This window comes from Herpailurus yagouaroundi, unplaced genomic scaffold (assembly GCF_014898765.1).
Source record: "Herpailurus yagouaroundi ecotype Mexico unplaced genomic scaffold, PumYag 160, whole genome shotgun sequence".
In the NCBI taxonomy this organism is placed as follows: Eukaryota; Metazoa; Chordata; class Mammalia; order Carnivora; family Felidae; genus Herpailurus; species Herpailurus yagouaroundi.
Window position 1 is genome coordinate 2106610 of NW_024412401.1, and position 19449 is coordinate 2126058.

The following is a 19449-nucleotide window of genomic DNA, read 5'->3' on the forward strand; positions in this document are numbered from 1 at the left end:
CTCCTTCAAATCCTTTCCTCTCTTCTCTCTTCTGTTTTTCATCAATCGGCTGAGGTCACACAGCTGTGATTCAGGCCCTGGTGACACAGATGAATCAGAGATGGCACAGGGTCCAGAATTCTTGGCCAGACTTACAACAGATTTTTCATCTATCAACCAGAAATGATGCAGTGCTCTGATTCAGTTATGGTGGCCCCAAATGTTAGCTAGGCTATTTTGGAAATATTCCTAGTACTTAGGCAGAATCTCTTATCTTCTTTCTGCTTCTACACATAACAATTATGGGGGGGGGGTATCAATAATAGGCAAAGTGTCTTCAGCTCTTTGAGTCTTCCCCCAAATACCTGGGTGCTACCATGTTATTTCTCATTATTGAGCCTTCCGTAGGCAACACTTCTCTTGATTCTGGTTGACAAAATAAGATGTGATATATCCAGGTAGAAAGGTAAAATTGTTGAGATAAATTATTAACGTTTGTTTTCCTGAGACCCAACTTTAACGTTTATTCATTTTTGAGAGGGAGGAGGTGCCAGAGAGAGAGGGAGGCCCAGAATCCGAAGCCGGCTCCAGGCTCCGAGTTGTCAGTGCAGAGCCTGAGGCGGGGCTCGAACACGTGAACCGTGAGATCATGACCTGAGCTAAAGTGGGAAGCTCAACCGACTGAACCACCCAGGCACCCCCCTGAGACCCAACTGTAGATACAGGTTTTCAGGCAGGCCACATGCCAAGTCTCTCGAAAGAAAGATATCTATTAAGCAGGCTTCCAATGAAGTTAATTACAATTCACTTTCACTTTAAAAAAAATGATTGGTTAAGAGCTTGGGATCGAGAGCCTTCCTGGTCTGGATTCCATGAACAGCTCAACAGCTTATTTGTTGTGTGCCTAAGAAAAGTTGTTTAACTTCAAACACTCACCTTCCTCACCTGTAGGGGAAAATACTATGAACCTTACTGTTTGGAAACGGGAAATAAATGAGATAGTGCGTATCAAATGCTTAGCATAGTCCCTAAGCCGAAGGGCAGCTGTTTTAACAGTACGATGATGGGAGTCTAGGGCTTGATTTGGCAAATAAAGCTCACAGTTGAGAATGAAGAAACCACCGAGAACGAAGAATTTCACAGCGGATGTTTAAAGAAGCATTGTTTGTAGAGGCCTGCCACCTCTCACTGGGGGCCTTGGGAGAAGCCAGCCCACTTTGGAGTGGAGCAGCAGGAGGGTAGGGGGAATAGCAGAGGAGGCACTGGGAAGGAGCAGTTCTGTTTTATGGCAGTGCAGTGCTGGTGAGGGGAAGGTACTTCCCCGTCTTACTTCCTTGTGGAACAGAGGACAGGAGTGCTTGCCCTCAGTGACACCAAATGAGGAGGGCCTCAAGATTTGGGGAAGCTGCACTATTATACCTTACAGGTCTCAGAGAAACACGGAGGTTTCCAAGGGGTTGGAAGAGGGATTCCATAGAACCTCATACCCTGAATGGGAAGGAGGAATTCATGAGTCAGATGAGGATAGAAGGCTAGTGTCGCTGGGAGATCACAGGGATCACAGGGAGAACCGGGGTGCCGGAGGAAGGAAAAGAGTTTCCAAGGAACGGGTAATACATGCTTGGAAAGAAGATGGCTTTGGATGGGACATGAAAATGAAGCTCTAAATTGAACGATTGAATCATAAGAACAAACTAAGGCCATTTTAATAACCATCTACGAAATTGGACTGATCTATTATTGGAACTTCCTACTCAGAGGGAAAAGGGGAGCTTGAGAAATTATTTTTATATTGTCTAGGAGCCAGTAAACAGAATGTGAGATATTTTAAACTTTTTTGAGGCCCAAATAGGATCAGTCTAAAAACGTGCTATCTTTCCTCTGATTTTGTGATCTTTATTTGCTTCACTTAGCAGAATTTCTATCGGCTTAGACCAGTGTTCTCAACCTCTTTAATTTTTCTCATTTTTGTTCCCATAAGAAACGTTTTTGAGGTTTTTTTTTTTTCTAACTGTCCCTCCTTCACAAAATCTTAATACTCCCACTATCCCGTATAAGTCTTTATACACCCGATGTATATCTGTGTTTTCTAGGTAACTTTTTCACTTCTCAAGAACAAATCCCGCCCCCCATCCCTGGGGCAATACTTCCCCTGTTGAGAATGCGTGGATGAAATTGACAGAAGGTCCTCCTAGTCAGGTTGGCCCTGTGTTTCCCCAAGTCTAGAGTAAGACTTCAGTTCAAAGCAGTAAACAGTTTTCATGCTCCAGGCATCACTCCAGGCCTAAGGATACAAAGATGAAAGAGGGATGGACGCTATTCTTAAAAAGATGGTTGCTATGGATTCCACACAGGGCATTTCCGGTGTGTAATATCTGTGCCCTCTATGGCAAGATCTGTGATGGACGTAGAGTAGTGTTCCTGGGATGGGGACTTCATGCCTTTTTTTTTCCTTTTCTGTTTTAAATTTTTTTACTCCCAAATAAAATTGTAAGGGTTATTTTTGATTGAACAAAATTCTCAAAATGTTAGGATTGGACGGGCCCTTGAGACCATCCCACCTAAACCTCTCAGGTCCTCAGTCACATATGATAGAGTCACTGCTTCTGACTGCACTTTGGGCTGTAATTATTCATCTGGTGCCAAGGTTTCTGTCCCCTCGGTAGCGAACAAACTGAGTGACCTTGGTTGAATTATTGACCATTTCCGGGTCTCAGTATCCTCACTTAGGAAATTTAGGGGATGAACTATAGGACCTCCCAAAGCTTCTTTCAATAAGGAAATTTCAAGATTCTAAGATTTTTTTTCTTATGTCTCCAATGAAGTTGCACCAGTTTTCAAAGACATCGCAAACAAATTAATGGAGCATATTATGTCATAAGATAGTACACCTTCCCTTTAGGAATGAAAACCACAAATAAGCCAGACTGCGTGTAAGCCAACAATACTGATTCTCTATTTCATTTTTCACATACTTTCCTAGCTCAGCTGAAATCGTTATTTTAGTTCTTTCAATATTTTTGAAAGCTTTATTTTTCTACCTTCAAAAAAGCACAATTAAAGTTCTGCCTGAGTTGATTTCTTTATCATGTTTGAGTTTGGGTTTTGGGTGCACTGCCTAACATTTTAATTCTTGGTTTAATGATCAGCTACTTACATTACTAACATTCAAGCAGGTTGCCATTATTGGAAGATTATTGGCAATAACCTGTTCTGCTCCCTTCTGGATCTCATTTACCTCCACAGATATTCCTTAACATCTTTTTGTCTGTAGGACTCAAGCCAAGACTGGGTAATCTTTGTCATGGTTTAGCACTGAATCATTTTGATTATTCTCTGATGTGTATTCTCAGACTTAGAATGTCCTCCTATAGCATTCTATGCCGAACTGCACATAGCAGCATTCCCCAGTGAAATTTCATCAGTACTTTATGTGATGCCAAAATAACATCAACACCGTAAAATATGCTTCATAATCTTCTTACTTGCTTTTCTTCCTCGGCTGTCAAAGATCATACAGATGGTTTGGTGAAAAGTCCACATTGACTCCCACAGAGTACCCTTCACATCTCTACTTGATAATAATTTTAAGCTTTCATTCCTAATCATTTTTTTATTGTTAAAACAGCTTTGTTTTGAGAAGTGGGATAGAAACTTTTTTTTTTTTTTCAGATGAGAAGATGGTAGCCCTTTCCTGGGGAGGTGGGAAGAAAAGATTTATCACAGCCTACATGTTCTCTGTGGACATAATTCTGGTTTAGAATATCATGAGGAATTGGAAGAGAAAGGAAAATCACCAAGGGGAAACCGATGTCCTAAAACAGCGATGTCCAACAAAATTTTCTGTGATGATGGTAATGTTCTATTTGCACTATGAAATACAGTAGCTGTTGAGGGTTTCAGAAGTGGCTATTGTGATTGAGGAAATGCGTTTCCAGTGTATTTAATGTATATTAATTCAAATTGAAATAGTGGCTACCATATTCACATCATGGCCCCAGGAAGTAACGTGACTAGAACTGGGGCCCCAAGTCCAGGACACGGTTGAACTTATTATCTCTGCTCCACGGTTTAATGACTGTGTTCCTGGGGAATATTTAACCTCACTGTAATAACATACAGACAATCTTTGTGCCTGCTTCTGAAGGCTGTTGCAATGAGTAAAGGAGATAATCCATGCAAAACACTTGACATGGTACCTTTTCATTCTACTCGTTATACATGTTTGGTATTATTTTAACCATTCCTTTTAGAAGGTGTGATTTAGACACTGGAATCGGGAAGCTGACGTAAGGTATTCAGAACCTAACGTTGGAGTCCTCCAATTTTTTTCTCACCAGAACACCATCTGTTCTCAAACTGGGGTGGTAGGAAAATCCTTCCTGAGTGAACCTTGGGAATTATGGACTTAAGTTTCCTAAAGTTCATATCATTCCCTCTGAACAGTCTTTGCTCGTTCTCAAACTTTTCCTTTCTTTGCATTTCATCTTGTGTCATTGCTAAAAATTTGAGAATGTGGAAGTTCATCCTAGAACATTTAGTTGGCAGGGATCAGATTACTTCTGGTTTTAACTTCACGTTCCTTGTGAGGCATTTGTAGAAATGAATACACTTGTACAGAGAAGACTTCAATGTCATTTTGATGAAAAACAACTACCTTTGTGGGTCATTTTGGAAAAAGCTTCTGTTTGGACCCCTTGGTGTGTGCTACCAATCCTTTCTACCCTCAACTAAGGATTAGAACAATCACTGAGTGTCCAATTGTATTAATTGGAATGCTCTTAGAATGGTATGGCCGATTAGGCAGGATTTTTTTTTTTTTTTTTATTGACCAACACAACTCTGCTGTCTTTAATCTGATGCTTTCAAATATGCACTAAAAATTAAATTACATAAACCTTTTCTTTGGAAGCAGCATAGGAATTTAAGGTGCAACTAAGTCACAGTGGATGGGTATTGGATGTCAGCGGAAGGGCTTCTGACATCTATGTTAATGGAAATTAAATTCGTAATCAGTGATATGACAATCAATACCTCATGTCAACCCAATGTACGTTACTGTTTCCTCTTGAGTCAGAATAATAAGAAACAGCTTTTGACGTTATCTTATGCTTCCTTCTTGCTTTTCATTTCTGTATGCTGTCAGTGGAAATGGAAAAGGATGTTTGGTCTTTTCTCCACCTTTCCCCCGGAATTAAAGCCGATTTCTTTATTCTGCTCCGAATTGTGCAGGACCTAAGGGAATCCCATCTCGTTTAAGGCAATATGAGTGTGTATGTCCCAAACTCTCATTTGGAACGGAGTAAACGTGGAGCTCAGCTATGCATTCGTTAAATCTAAACTCATAAGCAAGGGTGCCGGAGCACTATGAGCGATAAAAAAAAATAAAACCTGTAGTATCTGGCTGAACATGCTGTCCTGCAGAAGATAATTTATAGTTTGTTTTCTTTCTCTTACTGAACTGCTGCGGTCTACCTTTTGACCTCACCACCACCCCCCCCCCCCCCCCCCCCCCCCCCCGCTTCTTTTTTAAATGGGAATGTGGGCAGTTCATACCATTCTCTATTTTCCTAATGATTCTCACTGATAATGACAAAATGTGATCCTAATATAAATTAATTAAAGATTTTCATTAAATTTCAACCCTGGAACATTTTAATAGACTGACTACCTCAAATGTTTTTATTTTAATTTGTGAAACACAAGGCTTCTTGAATCATGATGCCTAATATTTTCCTAGGAATAAGACCACATTAGAATCTTAATTAGTCCCTTAAGCTTTACGGACATTATTTTATTTTTATGTCTGATGCCAATTTAACACAAAGTACTTTTGCAGTAATTTTCCTTTGGAATTGTATTTTTTTTTTTTTTTTATCTTTGAGGTTAGGCTTTGAGGTTTATGGAGAATGTGTACACGGGAGGGCAACTGTTATATCAATCATATTTAATCAGTCCCGTTTTAGAGTTACTTGCATCTTGAAAACGAAAAGGACATCTAAACTAAAATAACAATTATTATCTAAAATCTTTTTTAAAAACAATACAAATATTTGCACAACCAAGAATTTATTTCAAGAGTGCTGTTCAATTTGCTATTATTAGATGTTCAGTTTTCAATCCGGACTCAGATGTTATCATTAGGCAAGACAGGCTAATTTGTTTTATTTTCATTTCCAGGTTGTTAAAATACAAGGTGGGAAGGAAGTCTTTGTCTTGTAAGTATGATATTTTTATTCTTTTCAAGATCATTGAGACCAGTACTATCTTTCTGAGGCTTTCCCAATGGGATATTTATATAAATCAGTTTGACTCTATTAATATACTGTATTGATCTACAATTAATCTAATTGTTGAGAGGATATTAATGGATTCCATTAGTCCATTTTCTAATTTCCACATGTTCTAAGGACAATAAATCTTTAATTCGCCTACTCGTAAGGAAGAGCAAATTCCAACTGAACCAGCTGAGAATAGGACAAAGGATATTTCTAGCAAAATTTATTAGTGCAAGTAAAATCCATTTGCAGATTTCTAACGTCTCTCTTCTTAAAGTCAATTCCTTCAAGAACATTGGCTGTAGTAGTGTGTTTACAAATCTAAATTCATAAATGCAAATTGGCCCAATGTGTTCCCTGTAACTCTAATGAAAAACCAAACCCATCCTTAACCCCTCATCCCTACTGACTTGTGATTGTTATGTCTATTGCAAGCAGTGTTGTCTCTGAGAGATAATGCGACAGCTAAAACAACGAAGTCTTCTTATGACGGTTATTATAAGCAAAGGAGGGAATGTTTGTTGAGTGACTAGCACAGTGCCTGGAACACACAGTAAGTACTCTGAGTTCTGTTACAGGGCTACATCATCTCTGCAAGGTGGGAAGGAGGCCTCTGTCTTGTCGGTGTGATTTTTTTTTTTTTGTCCTTTTCAAGATAAATGAGACTAGTGCTATCTCTGAGGCTCTCAAATCGTATCAACGGGATATTTGCATAAGTCACTTTGGCTCTATTATATACTGTACTGATCTACAATTCATTTAATTGTTGAGAGGATCATCTCAAGTAATTCAGACAGTAGTGGCACAAGTTGTGTACAAGGGCTTTCCAACACCCTTCGTTGAGAGTATTTTCTCAGCTTATTATCCTGTAACAGTGAACAATAGGAACCCGAACATAACCTTGAAGAATGCCAAAGCAGATCTGATGAAGTTTTTGGCTACATAATCCTTAGTCCATCCATACTAAATAAAACTACCTGCAGACATATAAGGTTAAAACGTTGGACTAACAATGTTGGAAAGCCAGGGAGAGATGACCTAGTCAGTCCCTTTATAATCCAGAGGAAGACCCTGATTCCAGGGAAGAGAAAGAACTTGACGAAGGCTCCAAAGCCATTGGGTCTATAGCTGACATGTTTCCACGCCACCAGTCCTATGACTTTACAAACATAGCACAATGCTTCCAGCTTGGCGAACACAGACTTCAGAGCTGTACTTCTTTGTATGGCGTTAGTGAATATTGAATGCCTGTCACGGGCAAAATGCTACGGTCGGTGTTGTGAAAGATGTGAAGATAAATAAGAACTTGTTCTTACAAAATATATATACACATATTTCCCTTATATATAAATTTATATCATATATAACACCTGAGGCTCTTTATGGCCCCAAGTCTATATGGTGTAACATAGAAATAAATGGCAGTGTCTATTGGTTCTTGAAGAAAACTTACATTTTGAATATTCGTTTAATGGGCTTTAGGCAGCACACATAACTATTAGAAATATTTTTCCATTTTCAATTTTCTCACTTATAGTAGGCACGAAATCTCTGCAGCTTTCTCATCCCATTGCCCCTTTACCACTGTGCTCTCCCCTTTATCATCATCATCTCCCCTACTACATAAGCTTTTTCCAAAAAGGAAAAAAAAAAGTGTGTGTGTGTGTGTGTGTGTGCGTGCGTGCATGTGTGTGTGTGAAAGAGAGAGAATCTTTGGCAACAGGAGATGAGATATCTTTGGAAAGGCTGGGTAATTAACTATTAAATGCATTATTACCAAAGATGCCGTTACTAAACAATATTCTGATCATGACCTTGATTACAAATTGATTAGAGATGGACACCTTGATCTACAGCGGAACTTCAGTCATTCCTCATACCCTACTCCCTACTCCTGGTGTGCTGAAATAGAGAACACAGTATTCTCCAAACAGTTGGCACAAAAATTTCTTTTAGATGAAGGAAAACTGCCTTTTTATTCTTGGAAGTTATTGATGTGCTTGTTTGGGCTAGATGCTATAATTCTAAAGGAACCAAATGTGAGAGATCATCTGTCCCATATGAGACGAGAAGAGGACGTGGGGATTTGGGAGAGCAGGAAAGATAAAGAATGAGGGGGGAGGTGCAGAGCCACTAAAAAACTGTGATCAGAGTTTCCCTTATGACCCACAAATTCTTGGGTCATTTTATGTCTCCCTAAAGGCCATCCAACATTTCTTCATCAGTGAAATAAATCATCCCATGCCTCGTGGACCTAAAACCTCAAGCAAGAAATAGTAAGTTTCTCATCCTAAAAGACCATTGACCCTATTATGTGAACTAAGCTAAAATAGCCCTCTGATTAGCTGTCTTCTACAGCAAAGAGAACGTGGGGTTTTAGCTTATGTGTCTTTTAACCTATCAAACTAGCAAGGTGACCAAGATTCTCATTCCATTCTATTTCTACCAGATATATTTGCTGAGTCTTCTTGTCTCCAAGCCATCTTAAAAGTTATCTGGGTGTTAATATGTCCTTTTACATTTTTTTTCCTCCTATTTTTCTGGATGCTGTTTTTGTGTTTTAGGTAGTATTTTCAATTTCATCTTTCTGGTTGTTTCTCATCAGTGGTTTCATGGTACCTGCCATCAGTAATTTTCTGCATCACAGTTTTGCCGTCAGGAATCCCTCACTGCTTGTTAAGACCACAAACTAAAGGTCCAGGGGTCTTCTACTGCGAATGTTTATTGGTATGCCAACCTGCTCTCTGAGCACTTCTGTGGGAGACACTTTATAGTTTTGATTCTCTCTAGACCTATCACAGAATTCAACAAATATGTATTGAGCTGAATTACTAAATGCTTATGCAACTTATAAAGAAATTAGGGGTCAACCATCAAGTAGATTCTAATCTACAGAACAAAAAGGTAGGTTATCGCCACTCTTCAGTTACTATGGATTTGTTTTAAGTAACCAATAATTGAATGTACATTATGTGTCAGGTGCTTTACATACATCGACTCATTTAATCTTCTCAATAACTATAAAAATAAATATCATTATCATTATCTTATGGACATGGAAACGAGGGTTCAAAGAACTAATATTATTTACTGGGTGTTAAAGAAATACTAAGTAGCAAGTGCCTTGGTGGCACAGTTAGTTAAGTGGCTGACTTCAGCTCAGGGAATGATCTCACAGTCTGTGAGTTCGAGCTCCACGTCAGGTTCTGTGCTGACAGCTCAAGAGCCTGGAGCCTGTTTCTGATTCTGTGTTTCCCTCTCTCTCTGCCCCAACCCTGCTTGCTCTCTGTCTCCCTCTCTCAAAAATAATAAACATTAAAAAAATAAGAAAAAAAGAAATAATAAGTAGCAAATAAGATTTGGGACGTCATGTTTTTCTAACTTAATAGCATTTGTTGCCTGCCAGCACACCATGGTTATACTCACAAGGTAAAAATAGTGAATCCTAAAGAAAAAAAATGGTTATCATATTTTCCCTAATTTTCAATTAAGTTGAAACTTTCTTACTTGTGTTAATTATTTCTATAATTATAAAGATCATAAAAAATAAGATACTCAAATAATTTCAGGCAATTGTGAAATTTGTAGATGTGTAACTATTAGTAAAGTTTTGAATATCTGGCTATATATTTGAATATCCAATAGACTCAATTTCACTGCGAAGTTGTGTTGTGATGTTGGCTAGAACAGTGCAGAAGGCCTCTGAACTTTTACTATTGTAATGTATTTCCTAACTCCTCGCTTCACAGAAAAATACTGAGTTAATTCTACAGAAGTATGAAGGCACATCCAACATTCTTATTGTATAATAGTTTGTTGATTTGTTGGACTTAAGAGCATGAATTCAAATAGTATTCAACTATATATATTTCATTTGAGAATTTAATTATGTCTTAGCTTCTTGTTTAAATTTGAATCAAATCTCTCCTGAAAAGGGTTTCAGCCAGAGAGCTTGGTGTTAGGTACTCATGAAATCACATTTTGGAATTTTAACATTTTGGAAACTAGAAGTGGGATTCCCAGTTGTATGCTGGTACTTTAAGATAATACAGCAAGCAAACTCTAATGAGCATCACATTTTACTGAGAGAATAAGGCACGTTTGTCTACTTATTGTTTGTTAATGAAAATGTGTAGAACATTTAGGCAAATATCTTCCTAGCATTCAGGATAACAACAAGGTTTTAGGTTCAGGAATTCTATATCTTAATATATTGTAAAATTTGCTAATTTTCTCTTCCTTCTTTCCTTCCTTCTTTCCTTCCTCTCTTCCTTCCTTCCTTCCTTCCTTCCTTCCTTCCTTCCTTCTTCTTTTACGCTCTCTTCTTTTTTGAACTATCTCTCTTCCTTATTTTCACTGACATGGGAACTTGATGTTCCCTCTAAAGGGGTTCAATCAAAGTAGGTGCAATTGAGATCATTTGAGTGCAGTTATCCTGAAAAAGACATTCCCTTACAGGTTTTTCTTCCTGATGAAAATATTTTCGTTGTAAACAAGTTTTATTGGGTCGGTGTTTCTCCCCAAAGCTGTGTTTCATGGTGGATCATTTCACTCTCCATTCCTTGGGGGAGTAGTAAAAATAATCTTTCATTATTATTTAAACAAATATTTCTACTTCTTTTAGTATGGCATATATCTGTTCCTTACAGTTTCACACAGGTTTTACTTCCATAAAATTGTCAGTTTCTTCCCCATTCAGAATAAACTGACTAACATTTTATTAAACTGAATAAACTCAATAAATATTCAGATAAACTCATCTTCAGACTGACAGTTTGACTGAGATGGGTATGAAAATACTATCAGCTCCTGCCTTCGTTCATGGAAATATTTTCATGTTTTTAGAACTCTTTTCACTCAAGTCTTCATCTTTAAACTTTCAAGGTAAAATTATCTTTCAAAAACCTGCCATGCCATCAAGCATAAGATGTACCCTCGTTTTATGACAAGACAGATAAAAACGGTGCCAAGTACATTTAACAAGACACATCTATAAGGTGTATCCAAATTTTAGAGACATTACAATGTGAAAACCTTTGCATCCTAGAATGGATGAATGCTTTTAGTTCTTTATATCGGTAATGCTATCCCCCCGCAATGGAAGTAAAATCCAAAGCATACCACATTTACTTGACTTGGTAGATCAAGTTTAATTTGATGCATTTTAATAAATAAGAGAATGACTGAAGTAGGAGATAGCAAAACTTAATGACCTAGTAATTTAATATGGATGAAGCTGTGTTATGGCTGGAAGACAGAGGCAGGATATAAGTCGCTGTCGAAAGTGTTAGTATATTTAGCATAGTATTCTAACTTTGGATAAGTGTGTTTGGACTATGGAAAAATGCAGTGATGTGGATCTGGAAATCCTTACAGCAATGAAGCATTACTAATTACAGTAAAATGCAGGGCAGCCTTTTAAGTTAAAAAAAAAAAAGAAAAAAAGAAATCCCCAAGAAATAAATTGTTCTGTGAGCTGTACATCTATTCCATGGATAGTATAGATAACACACTCATGAAACATTTCATTTGTGCATTAGGATGACAATGTTATCTTATTTATTCTAGTCAATAGCTGTTGCCTCCCTAGAAACATATTTATAAGCATTCCCCGACCTCCTAGTGCATAAATTATTTTGTGGAAGAAAATTAGAAACTTTTGAAACAACATAAACTTTTTGAGGTCACCAAGGTACCATTAGGTAAATTATTGCCTCACAGCCCTAAATGTTACCTAGTAGCCAGGAAGAGTTTAATGCACCTTTCAAAGTGCCTAATTTACTCCCAGGGAGTAACGAACTAGTGGACAGGTCCTAGATGATAAATTACGCATTGAGATGCATTTTCCCAAGTGAACAGGGCTCAGTGTTGTCTGACTAAAATTAATGCCTCACATTTATTTCAAACATGTGAAGGCAAAGGTCTACAAATAGTTTCAGAAGTCTAAAGCCCATTCCATCTACCTAAACGCAGTAAAGGGCAAGGTAAATTCGGTTATACAAACCAGGATTGCTGAAGATAAATCGGTCAGGGTAAGTGAATGAAAAGTATTCTGTGTGTAGTTAGGAAGGGTCACTGAACAACAACAACAACAACAACAACAACTCAAAATAAAATCACATCTGAAGGACAGCTATACTTTATGTAATCCTTGGGTGTTCCAAAGAGGTCTTTCCTGTAAGAATTTAACCTGTCCAACCTTGTAGAATCTCTGATACCTGCCAGGATCACAATCCAAGATGGTGTGTCTCCAGGCAATGAATACCATTGTGTGTATTTACTGAATAGTGTCTATTGCAAAGAAGTTGTAAAGTATTTTTGCATTTGAAAGCATTCCCTTTGTTAGCCTTTATGATCTCAGAGAGATTGCATAAATGTCTGGTATCCTACTTATTACTGCTTTTCCTTTGGGGAATGATGAAAGAATCTGGAGGCATTTCTGAATTGTAGGGCCCTGAACTCATACGATTCTCAATTCCAAATAGCTTCAAGCAACTAAAACTTAAAAGCATACTGACTTTGTGTTATCACGTTTGTAGTTTCACTGATGGTCTGAGTATTTAAGACCAATATGACCAAATGAAATGATATTGAACTGTAAGACCATTGAGGACAGTTTCTATGGCAAAATAGATCCTGCTGCTGTTTGCTGAATAGTCACATTTCTTCCCTCTGCTGTCTCCCTCTGTAAGGGATTTTGTATGGATCTCCACTGTGTTGACTTCAGGAATGGTTGTGGGAGGCACCAACAGGTACTTCAGCACTGAAGACTTAAGACTCAGTGCATGCCTCATCATTTCTTTCTCTCTATCAGGAGTCCGTCACAGAGGCTCCTCAGTTGGCTGGGCCCCCTACGTGACACTGATGATGGAGAACAGTCCCTGTTGGCCATGAGAGAACTATAGCATAAAAGCGGAATGATATATTGTAAATCATTGAGGTTTGGGGGTACTTTGTTACCACAATATAATCTATCTGACCTTTATTGGTATGGTGGACAATGCCTGGCACATTGTCTCTGTTCAATAGATATTTGTTGAATGTATCAGTTTCTCAATTTTTGTAGCAAATCATTGTTCACACCACCTAAAATCTGGGTTGGATATATCATAATTGCCTGTCAGTAAAATAAAGGTCACAAAACACGATTTCTCTCTGACCCTACCCCCACAGCTCTTTCAACTTCAGGAATAGTCCCTCTAAATTTCTTCTTTAAGAATTTTGGGACCATTGGGGTGCCTAGGTGGCTCAGAAATTGCGCATCAGACTTCAGCGCAGGTCATGATCTCACAGTTCATGGGTTCAAGCCCCGCATCAGGCTCTCTGCTGTGAGCACAGAAACCCACTTCAGATCCTCTGCCCCCCTCTTCCTCAGCCCCTCCCTGGCTCATGCTTGCTTCCTCTCTCAAAAATAAATAAACATTAAAAAAAAAAAGAATTTCGGGATGATTTCTTCCATGTTTTATCTTACATTTCATTCTTCCCAGCTTTGTTGGAATCATGTCTCCTTTGCTATCAGTGGCAAAGAGGCATATGTGTCATTAGCTGTCACTTCAAGGTACCATGGTTGATGACCTGTTGACTAATGTTGAGGACATCAGTATAATCCCCTGCCATGCAGAACCCTTTATCCTTGTTCCTTTCTCTTCTCGTGAGCTAAAATTTTTTATAGAATGATTATTTTGGTTTTCATTTTTTTGTTTATTCCCATCCTTGGGCAGTGTCATGAGTTCCTAGGAGGTGAACTAGGAGATCATGAGAATTAAAGGCATCAGGCCTTACTCAGAATCTTATCTTCCTCCAATCCTGGCTCATTGTCTTTGTATAATAATAGCTAAAATCTCTTGAGTGGTTATATGTTGGCCATTGTTTAGAGAGTAGTTGAATCTTTTCATCAACCATGTGATGAGGAAACTGAGAAACAGAGACGTTAAATGACTTTGTCATCATCACGTAGAAAGATGATCCAAACTGTCTTACTTAGAATCCAGGCTATTATACTTCTCAACTACATTTCAAGTGTTTTTAAAAAGTGTTTCCTTTTTTTTTTTTTTTTTTTTTTTTGGTTTGTTTGTTTTTTACCTAGGAATTTCCTTGTAAATTACATAAACAGAGCCCTGGTGGCCTCATTTAACTAATTTTCCATGCATGCCCAGTGGAGGTTCATTTCCAAGGAGGTATGACCTAGTGTTGGCTGTTACGTTTGTGACAAAAATTAAGATGATGGTGAATATTTCAGATATCACCATGTCATTATTTTATGGCACAATGATTAAATTAATATCATTACATTCGTTATATTATTAAAAATCCATGAGATGTTTGGAAGCAATAAAACGGCATTTATTTTAAAATATAGCATATTTAAAATATTTCGGCCAGTACATTTTCTCACTCCTTTAAAAAAATGAATGGTGAATTGTGGACCTCTTTTGATTTTAACATGAAGTATGTTTCTCCATTAGAACAATAGGACAGCTTTATCAATCTGTGTAAACTACCATGTTGGAATGTGTAGAACAAATCTAAGTTCAAACCACAATGTAGCTTGACAATACAAAAATCCTGTGAGAAGTAAATGGCTCATAAGTTATAGTCCAAACATCAGTGACATACTGGGCTGCAATGAACATGACTTCTGTTTATAGCGAGGATGGAAAATACGGTGAAATATTTATAATATAATTCTACATAAATGATTAGAATGTAAAATTGTATGTGTATTCTATTTTCAACCACTAAAGGTATCCGTACGTGTGCATATACACAAAAGTTCGAACGAAATAAACCCCACTCATAACTATTTTGTTGTGTTTGTGAAATTTGGGGGCAATTAGAAATTATTTTTTCAAAATGCTATTTTTTACATAGAAGTGAAAAAAACCATGAAAATAGAACTTAGTGTTTTAAAAATTGATCTCGATAAACTTAGTCATTATACATAATGGTGCATTCAATTTCTGAAATTATATTCTTAGTTATATTTATTAACAACTGAATTGCTGACTACATCTCATTTTTTCCAACCACATTGTTCCCTGTCTTCCTGCTACGAAATTCAAGGAGTGAAGTAAGGTGAGTGGAATGGTTTAAAGAAATAAGATAAGCAGAGATCTTATCATGACTCCTTTGGGAATATATAAGGTAGTAAAACTCCAGCATGTTGTTTTTCCTGGCAAATATTCAAATACCAGCTTTTGACTTAGAGCTTCACTGGACAAAAGTTGGCAAGCTTCTGTGCAATGTCTGTGAATAAAAGTCCCTAAGCTGAGTGGGGAAATTGCCAGGCTGTGTTCGAATTTTATTAGGAACACTTTAAAGATCTAGCAACAAAGGTCCAAATTAGGTTCCCTTCATTCTACCCCAGGTAGTTCATAAACACAAAGGCCACGTTCAAAATTAGAGACTTTTGTACATAGAAGGGCTGAGAAATCGATGGTACCTGTGCAACTACTCTTCATTCTTTATCCAAGGCAGGCATGAATAATCAATCTAGCATTCCATGATATTCCCATGCTGAGTTTTAAGTTCTCTTCAAGATGTGCTGTAGGGGATCCATATTATATGAAATGATAAGGCAATTCATATAATCTGAATATGAAATGAAGCTATTCGACATCCCATCCTGAACCCACTGGTTTTTCAGACGAAGGAACTGAGACCCTCTCGAAGGGAGGAGAAAACTAATTCGAAGCAATTTCTATGTTCAAAGCACCCTGATAGGTATATGACACGTGGTGCCACGAGAAAGGTTATTACCATTTCCATTTGACAGATGAGGAAACGGAGTGTCAGAGAGACGAGGCAAATGCACAGGCTTAGAGTCCTCACTGGCTACAGACACACAACAGCGATGTAATTCTCTTGCTCCCCTGATGGCTGAATTGGTATATTTTACTCTATTGCCAAGCCGTAAGGCAATGTTATTCTTTCTCTGAAGAAATTAATGGGCGATGTGAAAAGAATCCTTCTCAGGTCAGTGGCAGTCACTCGTCTCCCCGTGAACCAGAAGAAACAGACTCATAAATAATAAACCACTATGCATAGAAGCCACCTGGCACCTAAATATTAATAGCGTGCATGTGAAATACTTTTACATAACCATACTAAAGGCATTAACTAAATGTCAGGATTTGAAAAATTACCACTTTGGGTCACTGCTGGCCACTAAATTCTATGGTCTGGCTATTACAACAGTGATTTTTAGACATTCCGCTGTCCTGGGCTTTTCTTTCCAGGAAAAATAGCATCTTCCTGGACAATAAAGAGAGCAGTTTGGGCCTAAAATGTTCAAACTTCATTACTATTTATGAAGTTCGAGCCATAGTGGCTCTTAGCAATTTCCACTCTCTTCCCTCAATTTTACTTTTGTAATTTCTCAGCATCCCGGGCAACCCAGTCTGGAATATTCTCTGTAGTACAGAGCAGAATCAGGTCCTTAGCTTGGATAGAGGACGAGGCTTTTATCATCAATGATTCAAATATTTGCTCCTTTTTCCAGGTCCTTCTGGGAAAACTAACTTCCCAAGTGGGAAGTTTTTCTGATTAGGAAAGTTTTTAAGCTTCTCTCCTAGATAAATCATACTGCAAATTACTTTTGTTGAATTCCTCTCCATTTGTTTTCTATTTAGTTCTTGTTTCATTCCCTCTAGGTCTCATACATCCCTTTTGTATAGTAAATTCTAATCTGTTTTCAAAATAAATACACGATTGATGAAAGAAATATTAGGAGGAAGGGTGGAATGAAAAAGAATCCAGCTAATCTTGATTGTATATTTAAGGCTTATTTGAGAACTAAATCTTTCTCCACCTCTCTACCCCCACACCAGTATATTATCTGACTTCTGTAGAAACAAAGGTAACAGATACAATTCTCTTTCCTGTTAATTTTAAACAAGATGCAAAAAAATGCTGTCTACACACCCCTGGACCTTGGCCGATTTCCAGAACTCTGGCTGTGTTTCCAGAACCTTGTGCTGCTTTGTTGGGACAATTTCTGCCAGTCTGACTTTATAATCTCCAGCATCATTTTTACTTTTTCTTTCCCAAACAGAGCTATGAGGGTGGGAAGAAAGTTCTCTGGAACATGACAAAGCTAGCATAATGGGAACCTTGTAAGGTTTATGCTGGAAGTAGGGGAGAATTCACACTGGTTATGTGACTTAACTAAACCATTTGTGGTTTGGTGTATACTTAGGGTTCTCAGTAATTGGTGTCCATGGTGTAACCAAAAGCATATGATAATTGGCCTTGTTCTAATAGGAGATGTACTGTTTGCAATATCATTGTGTGTAATAGCCTGACTTCCTAGGCAACTTTTTGAGCTCTTCCATACTTTAGGACGAGAGAAACAATGCCAACTCCTGACAAATATGAACAATCATGTTTACAATTGACTGTAATATATTTTATCCCCTTCAAATAGTATTTGTATTTTAATTATTTATTAGGGTACTATATGTTTTCTGTGAAGAAAGAAGAAAATAAAAATCACCTCCACTCTGATTGCCAAGATGCAACCACTGCGGGCGTTTTGGTTAGTTCTTCCAGGCCTTTCCCTGAACGTTTCGATACATGCCAATAATGACATAACCAGGAAAATGCTGCACACACTCTTTGTTCCAATCTTTCTCACTTATGCTATAATAAAAGTTTCCCATATCCAATTTGAAGTCAAGATAATGGATATCTTTGAGGTGAAAGGAGAGAATAGTGTTCAAGATGGCCATGAAGTTGTTTCTAAGGCAAATCATTTATTTCTTGACTTGATTGGTGGTAGCAGGTATAATTTTCCTGATAACGCATCAAACTGCACACTTACAATTGGTGTATTTTTCTCTTCTGTATGCTTTATATCAATAAAAAGTTTATTTAATACAAAATCACAAATTAACCAGCAAATGATTCATAATGGCTGCCTAACTTTTCATTATAAGGCTCTGCTATGATTGATTAGGCCATTCTCCCATGGTTAGGTATTTAGTTTATTACTTGTTAATATTAAATAATGGTACTGTTATGAAAATATTTATACTTAAATATTCATTTGCATCACATTCGTTTGGGATAGAGTTCTGGAACTTTCCTGAGGAGAAATCACACTGTAATGAGAAGAGGGATTAATGTAAGTACATTTTCTGCAATTGCACTTATTGGTGGTATAAACATAGCAGAACCTTAAATTCTTACAGCTGTCAGCCAGAACAGAAGATGTAACTGTTAAATCTTGGGTTGAATCCCATGTGGAACTTGGGCAACACATGAGGTATTCTTGATTCCAATCAAGGTAAACAACCATCTGTTCCATTCAGTTGAGCAAACCATTTTTTGAGCACGAATGTGTGGCAGGACTCTTGCAGACACTAGGGTACAGAGATTACAAAGGTATGGCCTTGTTCTTGTTTAGAGTTAAGAATTGACCTAGAGGAAACAATCTCAAACCAGTGTGGACATGAATGTTTTCCCTCGTTTCACAGCTCCTTCATCTGTTTGTTGGAATAGTAAGACTTACTTCAATGGCTTGTGGTTAAGGATTAAATTAAATAGCTTTACAAAGTGCTAGCCTGGGGTGCCATTCAGAATACTTAACAATCCATACATCTCAGCATCAACTAATCAGAAAGAACGTTGGTTCAGACAAACTAGAGGCTGGTGATAAAGATCCAAATGTGTTCTGGCTAAATATTTTGTCTCCCAGCCTAGAGTAAGTACTGACAATTATTACGTTTTGGTGCTTAATTCCTTCGGATTTCATCAGATAAACTAAAATTCCCCCAAACTCATATTTGGTCTTTGAATGAAGTTATGTTGCTTATAAATATTTGGAGACAGCAACTCAAGAGGTGTGATTTGTGCTCATTTATTTTTCCTTTAGTTCTCACTGAAGAGTAGCCATTGGAATGTTTCACCTGTTCTGACCATTACTTATTCTTATTCAACTTATATTTCTATGGCTGGTGGCCAAAGAGGCTTGTTGGGAGAAAAAAATGCAACGTATACTACTTACTCCTAAAAATTGACAATGAATACAGGAACCATGTGGGAGGTAGAGATGGGATGCAGGAACTAGTCATATAAATATATTAAATGAAAAATTAAAAAAAACAAAAACAAAATGATGTTCAGGGAGCAAGCTTCCACCCTTTGAGTACCATGAAACGGTTTCAAGATTGTACCAAGTTTGCTTAAGTCA